At 36.4% G+C, this 17,880-nt stretch overlaps 1 protein-coding gene across 1 annotated transcript in view; it reads right to left on the minus strand.

Moving 5' to 3' along the window:
* The window catches only part of LOC134799918 (somatomedin-B and thrombospondin type-1 domain-containing protein-like), a 70,547-nt gene that overhangs the window by 15,106 nt on the left and 37,561 nt on the right, over positions 1–17,880 (minus strand). The window lies entirely within an intron of this gene.

Raw genomic sequence — 17,880 nt, forward strand, 5'->3', positions numbered from 1 at the left:
GACAGGCATGGTGACAAGCGATAAAAATGCGACCGTGGTGCGCCCGCTGCGGGCCTAACAAATGTGACAATCGTTGATAGAAAACGCCCATCGAAACTGACATAATGTATCCATACATTATTTCAGTTTAGTATAGTCACGTGATCCCGATTCACTTTTTTCTGTTCGTTTGGCGTTGGACGATGTACGATTGTCATTTTGGCTAAACCTCGAATACCTACAACTAGCGGTTATTTCACCAACTTGACGACTGAGATCTAACATTGACAATTTCCTGTACATTTATAGGTCGGTAAGTAACGACAACATAACTAAGGTGACAGCACCAGTCATGGGACATTTAAGAGGAAATTTTGAGCATATGTGATATTTCCCTGACACATGTAAGAGTTCTACCGCTTAGCGTGTTAAAAGATGAATGTCCTATCCGTCTTTCATGTTTCAGGCGTGTTGTATCAAAGATACTGCAATTAGTTTCCACATACTTAACAAATTAAAACTATGTTGTTTTTCTCCAGGTATGGACACCAAAGCTCCAGTAATGGCGCCCCGGTAATGGACGTGGATCCAGTAATGGGCCCCCTATAATGGACATTGCTCTATCAGTATAAAATATTGAAATATGGAATAAGTTATGGCAAAAAACTAAATTTTTGGTATAATCTTTTATCGCTGAATGTATTTTTCATTCCACAGCTAATTATTACTCCTCGAGACAATTCTAACAAACCCAAACACAATTAGTTTGCGTTAATCACAGAGTTCCCATGGCCACCTCCTGTCTCCATCATCAGATCAGATCCATGTTATCGAAATATTGCATTATCATCCGATTAGCAAAAGTATGCAAAATTTAAAGCAATCGGAAGAAATCTGAAAGTGGCTCAAATTCAGCTTCCAAGATTTGACCCACACTAACTAACATACAAACTAACAGGGCAAGTGGTACTACTAAACGAAATTAATATATATTGTATGTAAACAGGGCAAGTAAAATAAAAGTTTGTAAAAACGATATCAATTTATCCGAAGTCCGAGCATACCTCCTGACATATTTCGTAACTACATTTTACTTCTGTATTGTTTAAATATCAAATTACGACATGGAAAGCATAATTATGTACATAAATTGTACCATAATAGGAGGTATGCAGTTTTACAGCTCCTATATAATGGGATTGGGCAAAATTCCACTATTTTATTTTACATCTCTGGAGTCACAACATAGTGTGTTATATACCTTATCTCATGTTAAATGCAATTAACAAAACACATTCTAGTTTACACCAAGTAATAATTAATCAAAATTTAACATATTAACTCACCCCTCTTAGCGAAGTTGTTAAGAATTCTTGCTGTTTTTTTTTCAGTAACACGACAACTTTTGGGTTGACGCCAATTTCTTAAAAGATAACCAACTTTAATAAAAAGTCGAACTTAAACAGCTCTATGACTCTTATTTATAGTAAAATATTACCAGTGTTTATAAACTACTTTTAGATACTACTTTTAGAGGATTTATCGTTTTATGTCCCATTACCGGTTCCACGTCCATTATAGGGTATACTACATTACACCCAGCTGAATTGTGACTGAATTTAATTCATAAAATATATTTGAACTTTGCGCCCTGTCGATCATGATACCCAGACCTAAACTCAATTATTAAACTCAGTTTCCTTAATTACTAAAACAATGTCTTGACCTCTGACCTCTGATTCGATTGCCGACAGATGTTGCAAATGTTGAGGTCAAATTACAAGTATTTGATCGAACTTCGACTGATTGTATAATGACGGTTCAATTTCGTGTTAGGGCAGAGAGAAAACTAGATTATAAAGGACTATTAAGAAACTCATTAAGATTCTGCAATTCTAACCCTCTTACGTGACAAAGATTTCAAATTCGATTTTCAAAGTACGCGACAGGCTGTTTAGGTTTATTTGCTTTTCGCAATGTTTTTTGTTTTTGTGCACCGAAAAGTTGAAAACTATAATTTGGTAAGTACCTATATCAAACATGATTTTCAATGTTGCTGGGGTTTTAGAACATTAAAACCCAATCGATCTTTAAAATCTCTTTTGATTTTTTTATACTCTGACCATTGTAAACATTGCACAAACTTAACAGTAAAATATTTAAAATCTGAAAACCGTCACATAACAAGACTGCTATGCGGTGTACCCTTGTTTTGCCGACAAACTTTTCATCGAATATTATTTCATCGACAACGATTCATCGAAACGTTAGTACTAGTAATATTGTTTGGCGTTATTTTGTTTCATATACTATTTATTTAAATTTTTCTTACTGCGTAGAAATACTACTCAACGAATATTACTTGATCGCTAATTCGTTTCAAATTATTTTAATTGGCACAACTACTAAACATTGCAATTCATTTGTTCGACGTATTACTTTAATACATTTTTATATGTCGTACTCCACATTTATACATTTTTCTGTTGTAAGAATTTTAGATTTAGGTTAGGTTAGAACTGCGACCCCACACAGAAACGAACGGCTATCAAAGTCGGTTTAGGTTAGGTTAGAACTGCGTCCCCACACAGAAACGAACGGCTATCAAAGTCGGTTTAGGTTAGGTTAGAACTGCGACCCCACACAGAAACGAACAGATTTCAAAGTAGGTTTAGGTTAGGTTAGAACTGCGACCCCACACAGAAACGAACGGCTTTTAAAGTAGGTTTAGGTTAGGTTAGAATTGCGACCCCACACAGAAACGAACGGCTTTCAAAGTAGGTTTAGGTTAGGTTAGAACTGCGACCCCACACAGAAACAAACGGCTTTCAAAGTAGGTTTAGGTTAGGTTAGAACTGCGATCCCACACAGAAACGAACGGCTATGAAAGTAGGTTTAGGTTAGGTTAGAACTGCGATCCCACACAGAAACGAACGGCTTTCAAAGTAGGTTTAGGTTAGAACTGCGATCCTACACAGAAATGAACGGCTTAGTAAGTAAAACTATTGTTACCAACCTATTTATAATTTGCCCTAAATGAAAATGGCAGCCTTGTAAAATTATATCTTCAAAATTAGAGCACTTAGCTATAATCGCGCAGAGTGAGCCGACTGACGTGATTGCGTTTAGTTTCGATAACGAAATATTACAAATTGAAATAATTTTATGCGTAATAATTTTATTAAATACAATCCAAAATGAAATAAGAAAACCCGTAAAGAAATACCATGATATAAACTATATACAAAATAACTCAATTACCAATTAAAAGTCTCCGATTTAAATTTACTAGTATCGATTCTTCGACGCAATAACTTGTCGATGAAATGAAAATACTTGAAACGTTGTCTTCGAAATAACATTCGATGAAATGTCTGTCGGCAATTCAAGGGTAAACCCTGCTATGCATACAAAATCTACCACTTCCCGAAGTAAATGCAAAATAAATATCTGTAATATTCGTTACTTAAAACGGTTTCCCAAATCAAGTGTAAAACTTAAATCTCCCATAGCGCAAAAAGTTATTAAAAGTAAAGCCATTAATAAAAGACATCGAAATTATTAAATTTTAATTTATTCAAAACGAGCTCGGTAGCGTGGAATGGCCAATAAATGACAGTTAAGTGCAATTTGTCAGCTGCGTCCCTAATGGGATGAATTACGCTAGCTTATTAACCGTTTGTCTCAAATATACTAGTATAAATTGACCTTTGGATTCGTAACAAAAACGCGTAATCCGAGATCTTTTATTAGTGGCAGCCTGCAGCCGCTGTATCGTAATGGAAAATCGAGGATTTGGCGAAGCATAATGATGGCAAACCACGTTCATCCAACTGCTGGGTTTCCAGAAAAAATGGTAGGTACCATTACTTTTTTTCGAAAATCCATCAACGTTTGGGTTATTTACACTCAGAATCACGAGTACTATTGAATGAGACAAATAAAAAAGTGTTCGCAGTTTTTCATACCCATTTTGGGTGTCAGTTTTGTAATTTGTAACGGTCCATAAAAAATGTACCGAATGAAAATTCGTTGCAAAACTGATATTTTTTAGGACACTTTTTTTTCTTTTTAAATCGATAGTCCTCATGATTCTGACGTAGAAATAACCCAAAAGTTGATGGATTTACGAAAAAAAGTAAATAGTATACTTTTAAGTGAAAATGCCCACAGTCAAAGCTCTTGGTATACTTTTGACTTCGAAAAACGGCCGTATGACTGACACTTCTCAGAGTCTGATATATCAGTGTCATCACTTCTCCATAAATTTACCCCGCCCACAGTTTTGCATATTTTTTTTATTTTTTTTTTTATTTAATATACCATATTACCCATACACAATTTCCCGCTTTTAAGACTCGCCCCCTTATAATACTTTGAATAACATCCTGTGCAATTTTTTAAGTAAAAAGTTTATTGATATTGGTTGATGTATTAAATTGATATGTTACGCGTATAAAAAACCCTCTTCAAGGGGAAAAAGTTGTTTTCTTAGAACGGCGAAAAACTGTTTTGCGACGGCGAAAAATTTTCCTTCATATTTTATGGTATCATAAAGGTAGCTGCCAATATTTATTGTCTGGCAGTTATTTTTAACGTCTAATACGACACCCGCAATGAAATAAGACTACCTATTCGACGGTCTCATGTAACAAAGTCGGATCTATCTTCTCCATACTTTTAGAAAGGGATGACTCCTTTCCGTTTCATACTCGGGAAACATCACTGAACACAGCTATACTTACTACTTTGGTATCTAGTATCTTAAGGTCTGTCTGTACCTAGCATCTTAAGTACCGTAAAACGGGGTGAGTAGGTTTCGCGGGGAGCTATGGGTTATGAATGGGGAGAGAAGGATTGAGGTGAGGTGGGTTTTTAAGGCTACTGCTACAAAAGTAATGTATTCCAATTTAAAATGGAGCTAAAAAAAAAAAATAGATCCAACAATCTTCCAAAATCACCTTTGTATGAAAAACCCTCTCACCCCAAATACGAGGCACTACGGGGTGAGGTGGGTTTTCCTCTTTATCGTCAAAGTTATGAAATGGAACTACCCAAAATAAAATACAAACGTCCGAACCACTTATTATATACACCAATTTACACCATTCAGTTTTCACATGTAAAAATAAAATTTTATCGAGGTTTGAAAGTCAAATTTCACCCAACTCACCCCATTTTACGGTACTAGTGTACATCTCTATCTATTCTATTTTCTATTTCTTTTACTTAAGGTCTGTTTACACATTTATTAGTGTTAAGAGCCAACGGGAGTGGTCATTTCTCCATACAAACGTACTCCTCGTTTTCCTCCGTGGTTTTTGAAGCTAGAGCAATGATTTTTTCAACACAGATTAATATTGTCAATATCTATATCGGACCGTTTTGCTTTTTTTGATATTTTTGTTTTTTAAGGCGCTAGAGCCCTTCAAAAATGGCCAAAATGGCCTAATTGACTATGCCGCAATGAGAGGCGTGGCATTCAAAACTGATATCAATTAGCCAAAAAAGCAAAACGGTCCGACACAGATAATTTCATAATCATTTAGATTTCCAAATTTGGTTACGATTGGTTAAGTTTTGGAGGAGGAAACAGAGGAGTACGAAACCTCGATTTTTGACATTTTTACACAGGATTTTTCGCCTTGTCCTTATCGCACTACTTTTAGGTGCCGCTTCCGTTAGCGAGACGGGTATATTTACCTAAAATATTTAAAACTCAGCTCCTGTTTCGTCTTAAGTGTTTGTTTTATATGAACATCATATCTCTCTAAAACTCTTTAAAGTACCACGTTCTTTTTATTTATTTTTTTGCCACGAAAGTTCATCTATGTCTGGTAATATCCGAGACAAACTTTACCCTGTATTGTATAGTTACAGTCAGTACCTATACAAAGTGGCGGATGAGAGACTACTCGTCAAAAGTATAGAATCTACTGTTCTCTAATAATTTAAGTAGAAATGTTACAAACGTGATATTTATATCAAAAGGTGAATAAAGGTTTATTACAACACTATTAAATAAATATTAAACATTAAATTAGCTTAAAAATAATAATACAAACTATCTCTAAACTAAAGTATTACATTAACCATGTCACCAGATTACTAAAACCAAGTCGCATGCCGCTCTAGCAAATAAATCGTTATTATTTAAGGGGAAGGAAGCTTCGAGATCCCCGTTTAGAGAAAATTTATGGGCTTCTCAGAGCGGGTCCGTATTCTGTACATCTGAATTATTCGAGTCGCGCTAAGGACCGGAATCATCTGCTTAGTAAGCGGGCTTACTAGCAAATGGAACGAAGAAAGTAAATGATAGTTTACTGTACAATGTAGCGGGTGTGGCCTGTAACGCGAGCAAATAATTAAAACATAGATTGTACTGCTCAAACGGTGACACTTTTGTTCAATAACTTTTAAAAATATGAAGTGTTTTGACTTCCTATTTTTCATACAAATTAAATAATACCATCAATGTACGCCATTATCATTGTAATAAAATTGACGTTGCTTGTCACGCCTTAATCATAACAAAATTCGCAATACATTGCGTCTTAGAAATAAACTCAAAACACAAGTTATTTTTAAAAGTCGCTGGATAAATGTTGGTCTGTTTGAGGAGTAGGTACAGACTACAGTATAAATTTTTTACTCGTGTTACAGGCTACACCCGGTATACAAAATTCACTTCTGATCTAGGCGCAGGCAATGCTATGTTATGTCATATGTGTCTGAATTTATAATGAAGATTAAGCTCTCGAAACGCAGTATTCACACCTAATAATTAACATATAACGAGCTGTATTTTCATGCAAAATGCTTATGTTAAATTCAATTTTCTTTGTTAAAGTACCTAGTTAATCATAATCATAATCATAATCATTTATTAGTATAATTTATAAGTATTTAGATTTAAGCTAGTTATTAATTTCGTTTAGTAGTACCACTGTATATATATTGTAAGTATGTAAATAAATGATTTATAATGTAGGTATAAGCTTAAGACGAAAGTGGAGGACCTACTTTCCTCTCTGGATTATTGAAAATATTTTAACATAATCACACACACACACCCACAGCCATGCCCATTTGATATTTTTTCGATTTTTTAATTATTATAAAAGTTAGAATAATATATACCTGTTCGTTCTTCATTTTCTAATCAATTCAGTCTGACTAGTAAATCCAATTGCGACTACCTAGATACAAGTTTTTCATTAATAATAAAAGACTCTTTTACGAACAACAGATGTTGAATACTCGACTCTACCAACTCTACTTTGTAGGAAGTCTCTAAAGCGCCTGGAAATATAACGAAGGATCTTTTACTAGCTACGAGATAAACTCCACATTATAACGAGATACGAATAAAATCTAAGCTAAAAGGTTTCAGTCGACGACCAAGCTTCAAGCTTGTTAACTTAGAGCTTGACAATTCTAACAAGACTGGTGTTTTAAACTTTTGAGCCAGAGATATGGAGCGCAGAGGCCGTGATGCACTCATCCTGATAAAGGGGTCCCGATGAGCCCGAAATATCTTTGTAGGATTCTGTACCCAAAGGGTAAAAACGGGACCCTATTACTAAGGCTCCGCTGTCCGTCCGTCTGTCTGTCTGTCTGTCGTCTGTCCGTCTGTCTGTCTGTCTGTCATCTGTCCGTCTGTCTGTCTGTCTGTCTCCAGGCTGTATCTCATGAGATACACGGTTCGTGAACCGTGATAGCTGGGCAGTTGAAATTTTCACAGGTGATGTATTATATTATAACAACAAATAAGTACTAAAAACAGAGTAAAATAAATATTTAAGCGGGGCTCCCATACAACAAACATGATTTTATTGCCCTTTTTTTGTGTAATGGTACGGGACCCTTCGTGCGCGAGTCCGGCTCGCACTTGGCCGGTTCTTTTTTTTTTCATTAAACGAGCGTATTATAGTAAGCGGTGACCGTAGCCTATAAACGTTTAGAACCGAAGGGGACGTATAATATGCGAACTTTGTCTTTTGGTGCCAGCCGCGAAAGCTAAAGTAGTCTAGGTATTCAATTCCAATATTGGCCACCGCGGCTATAACCTATTTCTATGAAAAATGAACCCAAAACGTAAGAAAAAGATATATCACAGACAATTTGTTCAAGTATTGTTAATTTCCCCTTAAATTACCCACGTTTAAGCCCGCTGAAACACGTAAGTGCAGAAATATGTCCAAAAGGATTACTACAACGCGTTCCGAGGCACTTGTTACCACGAATATACCCACGCAACTTTCACACAAAAAAACAACCTTAATATAATATGAATTAAGTCGGAAATTGGCTGTGGGAAAACAACTCCATTTACATTTTTAAAAACAACGCTGCGAACAAAAGCGAATCGTATTTTACGTTAAATAAAGTCGTTATTCCATTGTTAATGTACAGAATGCGCGTGCATTGTTTTTAAAACCGCTTTAGTGCGAAAAAGGACTTTATTTCGTATAATATAAAGTTCAAATTAGAATGAGTGTAGGTACAGATGGAGAGGTGCGTGGTAGATTAAGGATATTTATTTTCATGTATGTAATGTAGCCTTTAAATTAAGTGTAGTGTGTTTCGTGCCAAGTACCTACACTCTACTAGTATTACAGTCAGGATGAAATGTTTCCGTGGAACAACGCTCTTTTAAAGAAACTTTTCTACTAGAAATGAAAACAGGCAACCATTTCTTAGAGAATTTCAAAAAAATACACGTGGGGAGAGGGGGTAGCCAAAAATCTCACCAAAGGGGAGGGGGGGTCAAAAAGTAGCCGAAAACATCTCGCGTGATTTGTGCACAACCCCTAAGCACAGTCATAATGTAGAATTTTGTAATGGCTCCTCTACATTAATAAAAATTTTGTTGTCATAAAGGGCCGTGACACCATTAAGTTTGAAAACGATAGGCCAGTGCCGGCCACTCCAAGGGACGTAGCCATGCGGTAGAATGAGATAGCAATATCACTTGCTCCCTCTAACGCATAAATGCGTCCCTTGGAGTGGTCGGCGCTGGCACATCGTGTAGAGGAGCCATAATATTATCTCGAGCCTGTTTTGAGTATTTTGTGTCCCACCGCTGCGCTGGTACTCTAAATTAGTCAGGAAATTCTTGGTTAGTTTTATGAGGTATTTTTGCCGGAGTTTCTAGTAGTTAAAACAATTTCTATATTTTTTAATAGACCACACAATGTCACATAACCGTTTACAGCGCCATCTGGTTTGACTTTTGTGCATTTAACTCCATTTAATTCTCAATCCCAACCCCATTGAGCTTAAATAGAAAAACTTTCGCTATATCTACCATTACGATATATCCATTTGAAATCCAATCTACTCAATGCGACGCCATCAATGTTTAGCGAACAAACAGTTATACTAACTTCAGCTACATCCTATCTCATACGCTCCTGTTACCTTAAAAACTACCTTGTGCCTTTCAGATAATACTCAAATTCCAAGTAGCATCATAAGAGCGATAAGAGTTCGAGGAGAATTGTATATCAACAATGGGGATATGTCGTGTACAGCAATGCAAGGTAATTCCCGTCGCTTCGACGTATAAATTCGTGTATCTCCATCTCTGTCACTCTGCAGTAATGACGCTAGATGAAGATAGAAATAGACAATCATCGAATAATTAAATGTTATATTAACCCTCTGTAACCTGTCGTGATGTATGGATCAGTGTTGGGCCCTAAAGATGACGGAAGAAAAGAGATTGCATGTAGCGGAGATGAGAATGTTAAGATGGATATGTGGCTTGACGAGAATGGATAGGATAGGGAATGAGTATATAAGAGGAAGCCTGAAAGTTGCACGCATAACAGAAAAAGGAAGGGCAATTCGCCTAGCGTGGTACGGGCATGTGATGCGGAGGGATGAAAGTCATGTGACGAGAAAGGTATTACTTACGAATGAATGTGGACGGAAGTACGAGGAAAAGGTGGATGGCCTGTGTGAGAGATGATATGAAACGAACGCAAGTGAATGATGAGATGAAGGGCGACAGAGAGGTGTGGAAGAGAAAGACATGCTGCGCCGATCCCAAGTGAATGGGACAAGGGCAAGAGAATGATGATGATTAACCCTCTGTAACCTTCAAGCTTCTTAATAATACCTACCGAAAGCAATTGTCGTGAAATTTAGTGAGCAGGTTCGATAGGTCAATATATTTTTGTCGTTTCAAGTTTTGAAAATTACCTAGCATATATTTATTCAGTTTTAAGTTATGCTCGCGAGGTCTACAGCTCACAACTATAGGTCTTTAAATAAAAGTAAACCAAATCTACCCTCAAATGGCTCCTTAAGCCAGTAGAGGGTCGATGAATACATTACATGATCAAATAAAGGTTAAAGTCAGGTCGTTCAGTGACGGATCCAGGCGCTTTTTTATTTGGTCGGTTAACCAATAAATGTTATAACTACCCGAAAATTTACAAATTGTTTGTTTACTTTTATTTAAATACCTGAAGATACAGAGTATAAAGTGTCATTCTATGGAACTTGCTAACTGTGTAAACAAAAGTCACTAGTAAATTCATCATTTTCAATATGGCGGTTTGTTTACATAGTTAGCAAGTTCCATAGAATGACACTTTAGTAGATTATACTGTTATACTCCAGTTTCGGAGCTAGCTCTTAAGTCTATTAGTTCAGTCTACTATGTTTGAATTATGGTTATATGCGTATCTTGTTTGATTAATTGTTGATTGACACAAGTATCAATACTTCATATTGATTGGTATATGAATGTGTTCCATAGAGTTATGTTTGTATACAGTATGGTTTGTCAATAACTTCACTATCAGGGTGTGCACTGTCTTTGTTTGCTGCTGTTTGTTTGCGTTTGTATTAGATATTATACCGGGTGTGGCCTGTAACACGAGCAAATAATTAAAACATAGATTGTACTCCTCAAACGGTGACACTTTTGTTCTACAACTTTTAAAAATTATGAAGTATTTAGACTCCCTTTTTTTCATACAAAATAAATATTATTTTCAATGGACGCCATCGCCACGCCATATCATTGTGATTGACGTTGCTTGTCACGCCTTAAACATAACAAAATTCGCAATACATTGCGTCTTAGAATAAACTTTAAAGTGTATTAAAAATCAAACCACAAGTTATTTTTAAAAGTCGCTGAACAAATGTTGGTCAGTATGAGGAGTACAGCCTACAGTTTAATTTTTTGCTCATGTTACAGGCCACACCCGGTATACCATCAAATACAGCATGATAATACATCAGTGTTGGCCGAACGTTAATTGCAATTAACCATTATAAATTGAACCGTATACTGTAACGGACGGTTACGGTTTACGGTTCAATTTATAATGGTTATGGTGTTTATATTAATACCTTTAAACGAGCAATTCTTGTATAAGTATTTATTTATTTATATGTATATATATTTCGGGGATCTCGGAAAGGGCTCTAACGCCTCTAACGATTTCGATGAAATTTGCTATATGGGGGTTTTCGGGGGCGAAAAATCGTTCTAGCTAGGTCTTATCTCTGGGAAAACGCGTATTTTTGAGTTTTTATATGTTTTCCGAGCATAGCTCGGTCTGCCAGATATTAATATCTTTAAACGAGCAATTCATGTTTATATATATTTCGGGGATCTCGGAAACGGCTCTAACGATTTCGATGAAACTTGCTATATGGGGGTTTTCGGGGGCGAAAAATCGATCTAGCGAGGTCTTAACTCTGGGAAAACGCGATTTTTGTGTTTTTATAAGTTTTCCGCAAAGCTCGGTCTCCCGGATATTAACTATTAACACTACTGTTACAAAAGTCGAGCAATGTACAGTCAGCAGAAGAAGTTGCTAAGCGGGCGAGGTGTTCAAAATTACCTTGACGCGCTCTTATTCTGTTAACAATAAAGTCGCGTCAAGATCATTTTGAACACCTGGCCCGCTTAGCAACTATTGCTGCTGACTGTATATAGGATGACGTAAATAAAGTACGTTTTTTATGCATGATCATGTAGATTAACAAGTTACATTGACATTATGTCACTATTAAATTCCCTAAGCTTGTATAAAACCCACTCATACAAAAATTGCAACAAAATAATCCAATATCAAAACGTTCGCAGAACTTAAATATTAGCTCAACCATTTTCCCCTTTTACCCGTTTGTTGTGTAATTAGGAACGAATCAACGGGCCCCTGGCGGGGCGTAGTATTTACATTGCTAATTGTGATGGTTTTTTCCGGAGATACATTTCAAATAGAGCAATGGCTACGTGAGGTATGTTCTAATGGAGTATTTATTTATTTATTTAAACTTTATTGTATAAAACATAAAAATAATGTACAAATGGTGGATTAATGCCTAATGGCATTCTCTACCAGTCAACCGTCGGACCAAACAGAGACATAAAAACCGGACAAGTGCGAGTCGGACTCGCCCACCGAGGGTTTCGTACTTTTTAGTATTTGTTGTTATAGCGGCAACAGAAATACATCATCTGTGAAAATTTCAACTGTCTATCACGGTTCGTGAGATACAGCCTGGTGACAGACGGATGGACGGACAGCGGAGTCTTAGTAATAGGGTCCGTTTTACCCTTTGGGTACGGAACCCTAAAAATGGTGCAAGGAGAACAGAGGAATTTATTAGAACAATGGAAAACAACTGAGCAACTTATAATTCTGATAAACTGTATTTAAAAAAAATCACACCATGCATGAAATAAAGCCCCAGATATTATTAGAAAAATATAGATAGCAGTTATTTTTAAACACAAGTTCTATTTAATAAATCGGATAGCAATATAAAAAGTAGGTGAATTGACGTGACGTCACTGTGTAATGTTCAGACATCGTAAATTTTATAGCATTTTCGGTGCAGCGGAGTGGTATTAACGGAATTGGTATACTTAAACAATTTCATCCCTAATAATTAATTAGCGTTATTTACGTTAATATTAACCTTAATTTACCATTTCAGTTAGAATTATCTATACCAATTCCGTTAACACCACTCCGCTGCACCGAAAATGCTATAAAATTTACGATGTCTGGTATGTTTCATATTAATTCCATATTAGCAAATCGTTTTGACAGTTCTAAAATAGAAACTGATTTGACTATTAGGAGAATACCTTATTGGTGCTTTTGAATAAACCCAAAAAACCCCTTTCAAATCTTAGAATGGATTAAAAGTTAAAATACTTTCTTTTAATAGCTTTTTGTAAGTAGAATTATGACTGTGTTTTCCTGCTCTGAATTTTAAGTTAATGGCAGTATTTTCGGCTTTTGCGAAAAATAGGAATTTCAAATACAAATATTTCAAGCATACTTAAAAGATTTAATTATACTCTGGCAAGCAAATTTGTCAGTAGAAAAATAGTGCGAAATACAAAATTTTTAAAAAAGATTGACCTTTCGTGCCTGTATTTTCCAAAAATTTCTTTCAAAACAGCTTGTTTTTATAGAGTAGGTACAATAACCAAATTATACGGTAAAGAACTGAACAGCCCTGTATGTACTTTTAATTCACTTAGACACTGTGGTCAATCGGACCCCCGATGTAATCCTCCCTCAATCCGGACAAATTTCCAATTAAGTTGAATAATTAGAAACGGACCCGCAATTAAAACCGGAATTAAATTCTGTCTCCGTTTCCGGTTTTTAATTCGACCTTGGAATTGAGGGTTGTTTTGTATAAAATTATGATTACAGCGTGTTACTAATTAAGTATACAGAATGATTTTTACATCGTGACATAAAAACACACCCGTAGAACTTTATGTGTTAAAACATACCTACTTTTTAGGGTTCCGTACCCAAAGGGTACCCTAATTATTAACGGGACCCTATTACTAAGACTCCGCTGTCCGTCTGTCCGTCCGTCCGTCCGTCCGTCTGTCTGTCACCAGACTGTAACTCGAGAACCGTGATAGCTAGACAGTTGACATTTTCACAGATGATGTATTTCTGTTGCCGCTATAACAACAAATACTAAAAATAAAATAAAATAAATATTTAAGTAGGGCCCTCATACAAACCCAAACCCAAATGTGATTGTTGTTGTCTTTTTTTGCGTAATGGTGTGCCTTCCTTCCGTTCCGTGCGCGACACCGACAAGCACTTGGCCGGTTTTTTTAAAGTTGTATCCAAGATTTGTACCTTGAGAGAATGGATGAAGATCGGAACGTGAAAAGAGCATACCTGGGCCGTCCAGCAGGAAGACGTCCTATCGGACGCCCCAGATATCGCCGGTGCGACATGGTGGACGCGGACCTGCGCGAACTTCGAGTCAGCAATTGGCGAGAGGTCGCACAGGACCGAGAAAAGTGGCGTTGTCTTGTGTCGGAGGCCAAGTCTCATTTTGGGTCGCTGAGCCAACGGAGTGAGTGTGTGAGTGTGTGTGTATCCAAGATTTGCAATTGAACTTGGCAGGTTAATGGTCTCCATTAGGTAGATTACGACTTGACTTACTTACTCCTCTGGCGATAGCGCAGCGACCCAAAGTGTGTCTTGGCCTCCAATACGACTGCTCGCCACTGATCCCGGTCCTGTGCCGTTTCTCGCCAGATCAGCGTCCACCACACGGGCGGCGTCCTACCGGTTTTCCCTCAAACGCTCTTTTCACCGCCCGATCGCCTCCCATTCGCTCAAAGATGGCCGAGCCATCGAAGCCTCTGCGCCTTTGTCACACCAATGATGTTTGGTTCAGCAACTAGTTCTTCAACTTCGGCGTTTTTGGCATTACGACTTGAGATCGATTTGAATTTAACAATTTGTTTCGGTTTTGAACTTGTTTTGACACGACCTTGACGAGCGTCTTGATGATTGGCGCGCATATGTGACGTTATCTATGAAAAGGGACCTTACTGTCGATGGCACTTACGCCATTATTAACGATGCTCCGATATAAATAGAATGCCACGCGACGCTGTGCGGCGTAAGCGCCATCGACAATAAGGTCCCTTCTCATAGATAATGACCCATATTATGCACGACTTTCATTTCAGTTCGCATGCACCAATCAGCGTGAGCGATCTTCAAAGCATTCAAACGTTACCGGTAACCGGTATAACTAAAAATCAAAATATGTCATACCTTACACAATATTTCTTTGCTATTATAGAATAGTATTTAGGTACCTAAGCATAATGATTGATCACATTAAATTTAGTGCATAAATATACATAAACAACCGTGATACCGAAATTGAATATCGGTTTATTTGTATGAAAAATATACCGGTATTGGGTCCCTGCTTCAAAGTCGTATCAATCATCAAAAAAAGTTATTTAAATCTGAATCGAAACTACAGAAGTATTTAATCATCTAAATACTTCTGTAATATTTCATATTTAATAACAATAAAAATACTAAGTACAGTCTCAGAATGTGCAAATTCAGCGCAACAAAATGAATTCCAAAGCATTTTTGACTGCGAATAAGCGAGCACGGAAATTGTGGAGTAATATAATTTCTGGCAGTTAGCGTTCAGACAGACATGCCGGCTGTCTTTGAAAACTGACAGCTCATTGTTACCTTTGTTGAGTGAGTTTTATTATACAGTCTATAGCGTACATTAAAGGAATTTTGTTTTGATAGTTTTTAATTTATTATTTCTGTGAAAAAGTGTAATTTTCCGTACATGCCTTTAGAGTGAAACCAAGGGAAGTCTGCAACGATTTTGATAGCACACGCACTGCAAGTGTTATTTACGTCAAACTTCTATGAAATTATGACGTATAAATAAAACTTGCACTGCTGTCCAACTCTATCGCGGTAACCAAAGGCAATATTTCTTTTCCTATAGTTTTACATATGTAATCATAAAAAATAACCTACATCACACATCACCCATGGCAATCAATAAACAGAGTACCTATATATAAGTAAAGTATATAAGCCTCATATCCGGATATCAACGCATGATTTCCATGGAGATTGACAGAGTGATGGAGTACGCACTCGGCTCATAATGCCCTCATAACAATGACAGATTGCACTCATTCCAGATATTTATTATGATGTACGACATTTTTATATATTTCTTGGCTGGGCCTCTATGTTTCCCATAAAGTTTTTAGTCATAATTTATTGTATTGTTTGTCCGCATTTATGTTAGCCATAATTTGTTTTTATCAGAAACGTGTAACTTTTCAGGATTACCGTTAAACAAACCTTTTTTTTTAACGTTCTAAAATCCCCCGTCTAATTTGCCACAGCTGTAAAATTATGAAAAAATATATTTTAGGCACCAGTTCGAAAACCATCCTGTATACTTTTGATACTACACAGTTATATAATATTATATTGTATGATTGGATGATTTTCATTCGCTTACCGAGACAAACAAAGATAAATATTATCATTTCACCGATATCACATTACATGGCGACCCCGTGACTGAGAGCTCGCTTACCTCGCACTTCACTCATAGTGGGATCACAACAATGACAGATTCAACACGTTTTTCATATATCGAGCTCGATGAGATCGAGTAGGGGTATTCCATTAATTAATATACTCCATGTGAGGTAATTACATGTTTGGTCCTTAACAATTCGAAAGTTTATATCTGTTTAGCAAAAAAGAAAAAATCTACTTGCTATATTTATACATAACTATAGAACCTCGATAAAGACATTGTAATTGCATTTTAACAAAACATTCACACAGTGTTAACCCTCATGTAAACTCCGTGCCGTATTTTCTTAAGCAAATATTTTGTTGGCATTTTGCTCAAAGCCCGTAGTCCCGACGCGATTAAAAAGTTTTTTTAAAAGCTGTTTCATTTTACGCACACCAATAGCTATTTACACGTTCCTTTAAGGAAGTTGAAAGAGGCATGAATGAGCCTATGAGCTCATGAAGCCTGTAGTTTAATTTGATTTTTTTTCTGGGCTCGCTTTTTATTTTTTATTAAGGACATTTTTACTTGAATTAAAAAGAAAGTATTCAAATGCTGATCCGTTTCACGTAAGCTTTTCAAATGTTTATTTATTTAACTGTTTTATGGATTTTTATGAAAATTATTTTTAAAAGAATGTTGGCTTTGCAATGCTTTAATGGCTACTCCGTAGTGGGAAATTAGCAATTTTACTCCATTAAAAGTCGTAATTATAAAAAAATCAAAAATACGTTTTTAGTCTTTTCTACGTTAATCTTTTTTTTGTTTCAAAGTGCATTGTTTTTGTTCTTAAATAGATTACTCATCCTTAATTTATCCGAAAATGATATATCACATGCCCTAATAGGTATAATTTTAGAGAAATGTTGCTCCAAGTGAAGCGCGGCAGCGTCGAACTTCCCCCCTCCCCCCCACTAAATGAGAGGTGGCTCTCGACGGCTCCCGGTCTGTATCTGCTCAAGACCAGCTAAGAATCAACTGTGCCAAGTTTCAGCGCATAGTCATAAAGTGCAAGGTCCCCATACAACGGTGTGCACTAACAAACCAGGTATAGGTTGCCTATATAAATATGTACCTATTGAGTTTTTAACTGTGAAACCGCAGTACACTAAAATTGAATATGGAAATAATCCGTTAGGTAGTTATTGATGCTCAGCATTCGAAATTCGAAAGTCAGAATCAAAAGTAACTGGCCGCAAAGTTATATTTGAAACAAAAGTTGTTCGCGCGGAACGGTTTCAGGTGAAATAAATAAGTTTGATTTACGCACGTTTAAAACTATGGGCGGATTTTTGAAAATGGAATTTCTGCTATATTTCGTGGAGACTTTTAACTTCTTGGCGAAGTTTGGACGTTTGTTACTTAATCTAGATAAACCGCGACATTTATTCGGTATACTGTTTCTGTTTTATCTCAGAAAATATTAGTAATATTTCGTTTCAACTGCTTAGAAAGATAAAGCTTCATAATTACGTAACTTCTGTTATATTTCTGTTTGTTTCT

This window comes from Cydia splendana, chromosome 19 (genome assembly GCF_910591565.1).
Source record: "Cydia splendana chromosome 19, ilCydSple1.2, whole genome shotgun sequence".
Taxonomy (NCBI): Eukaryota; Metazoa; Arthropoda; class Insecta; order Lepidoptera; family Tortricidae; genus Cydia; species Cydia splendana.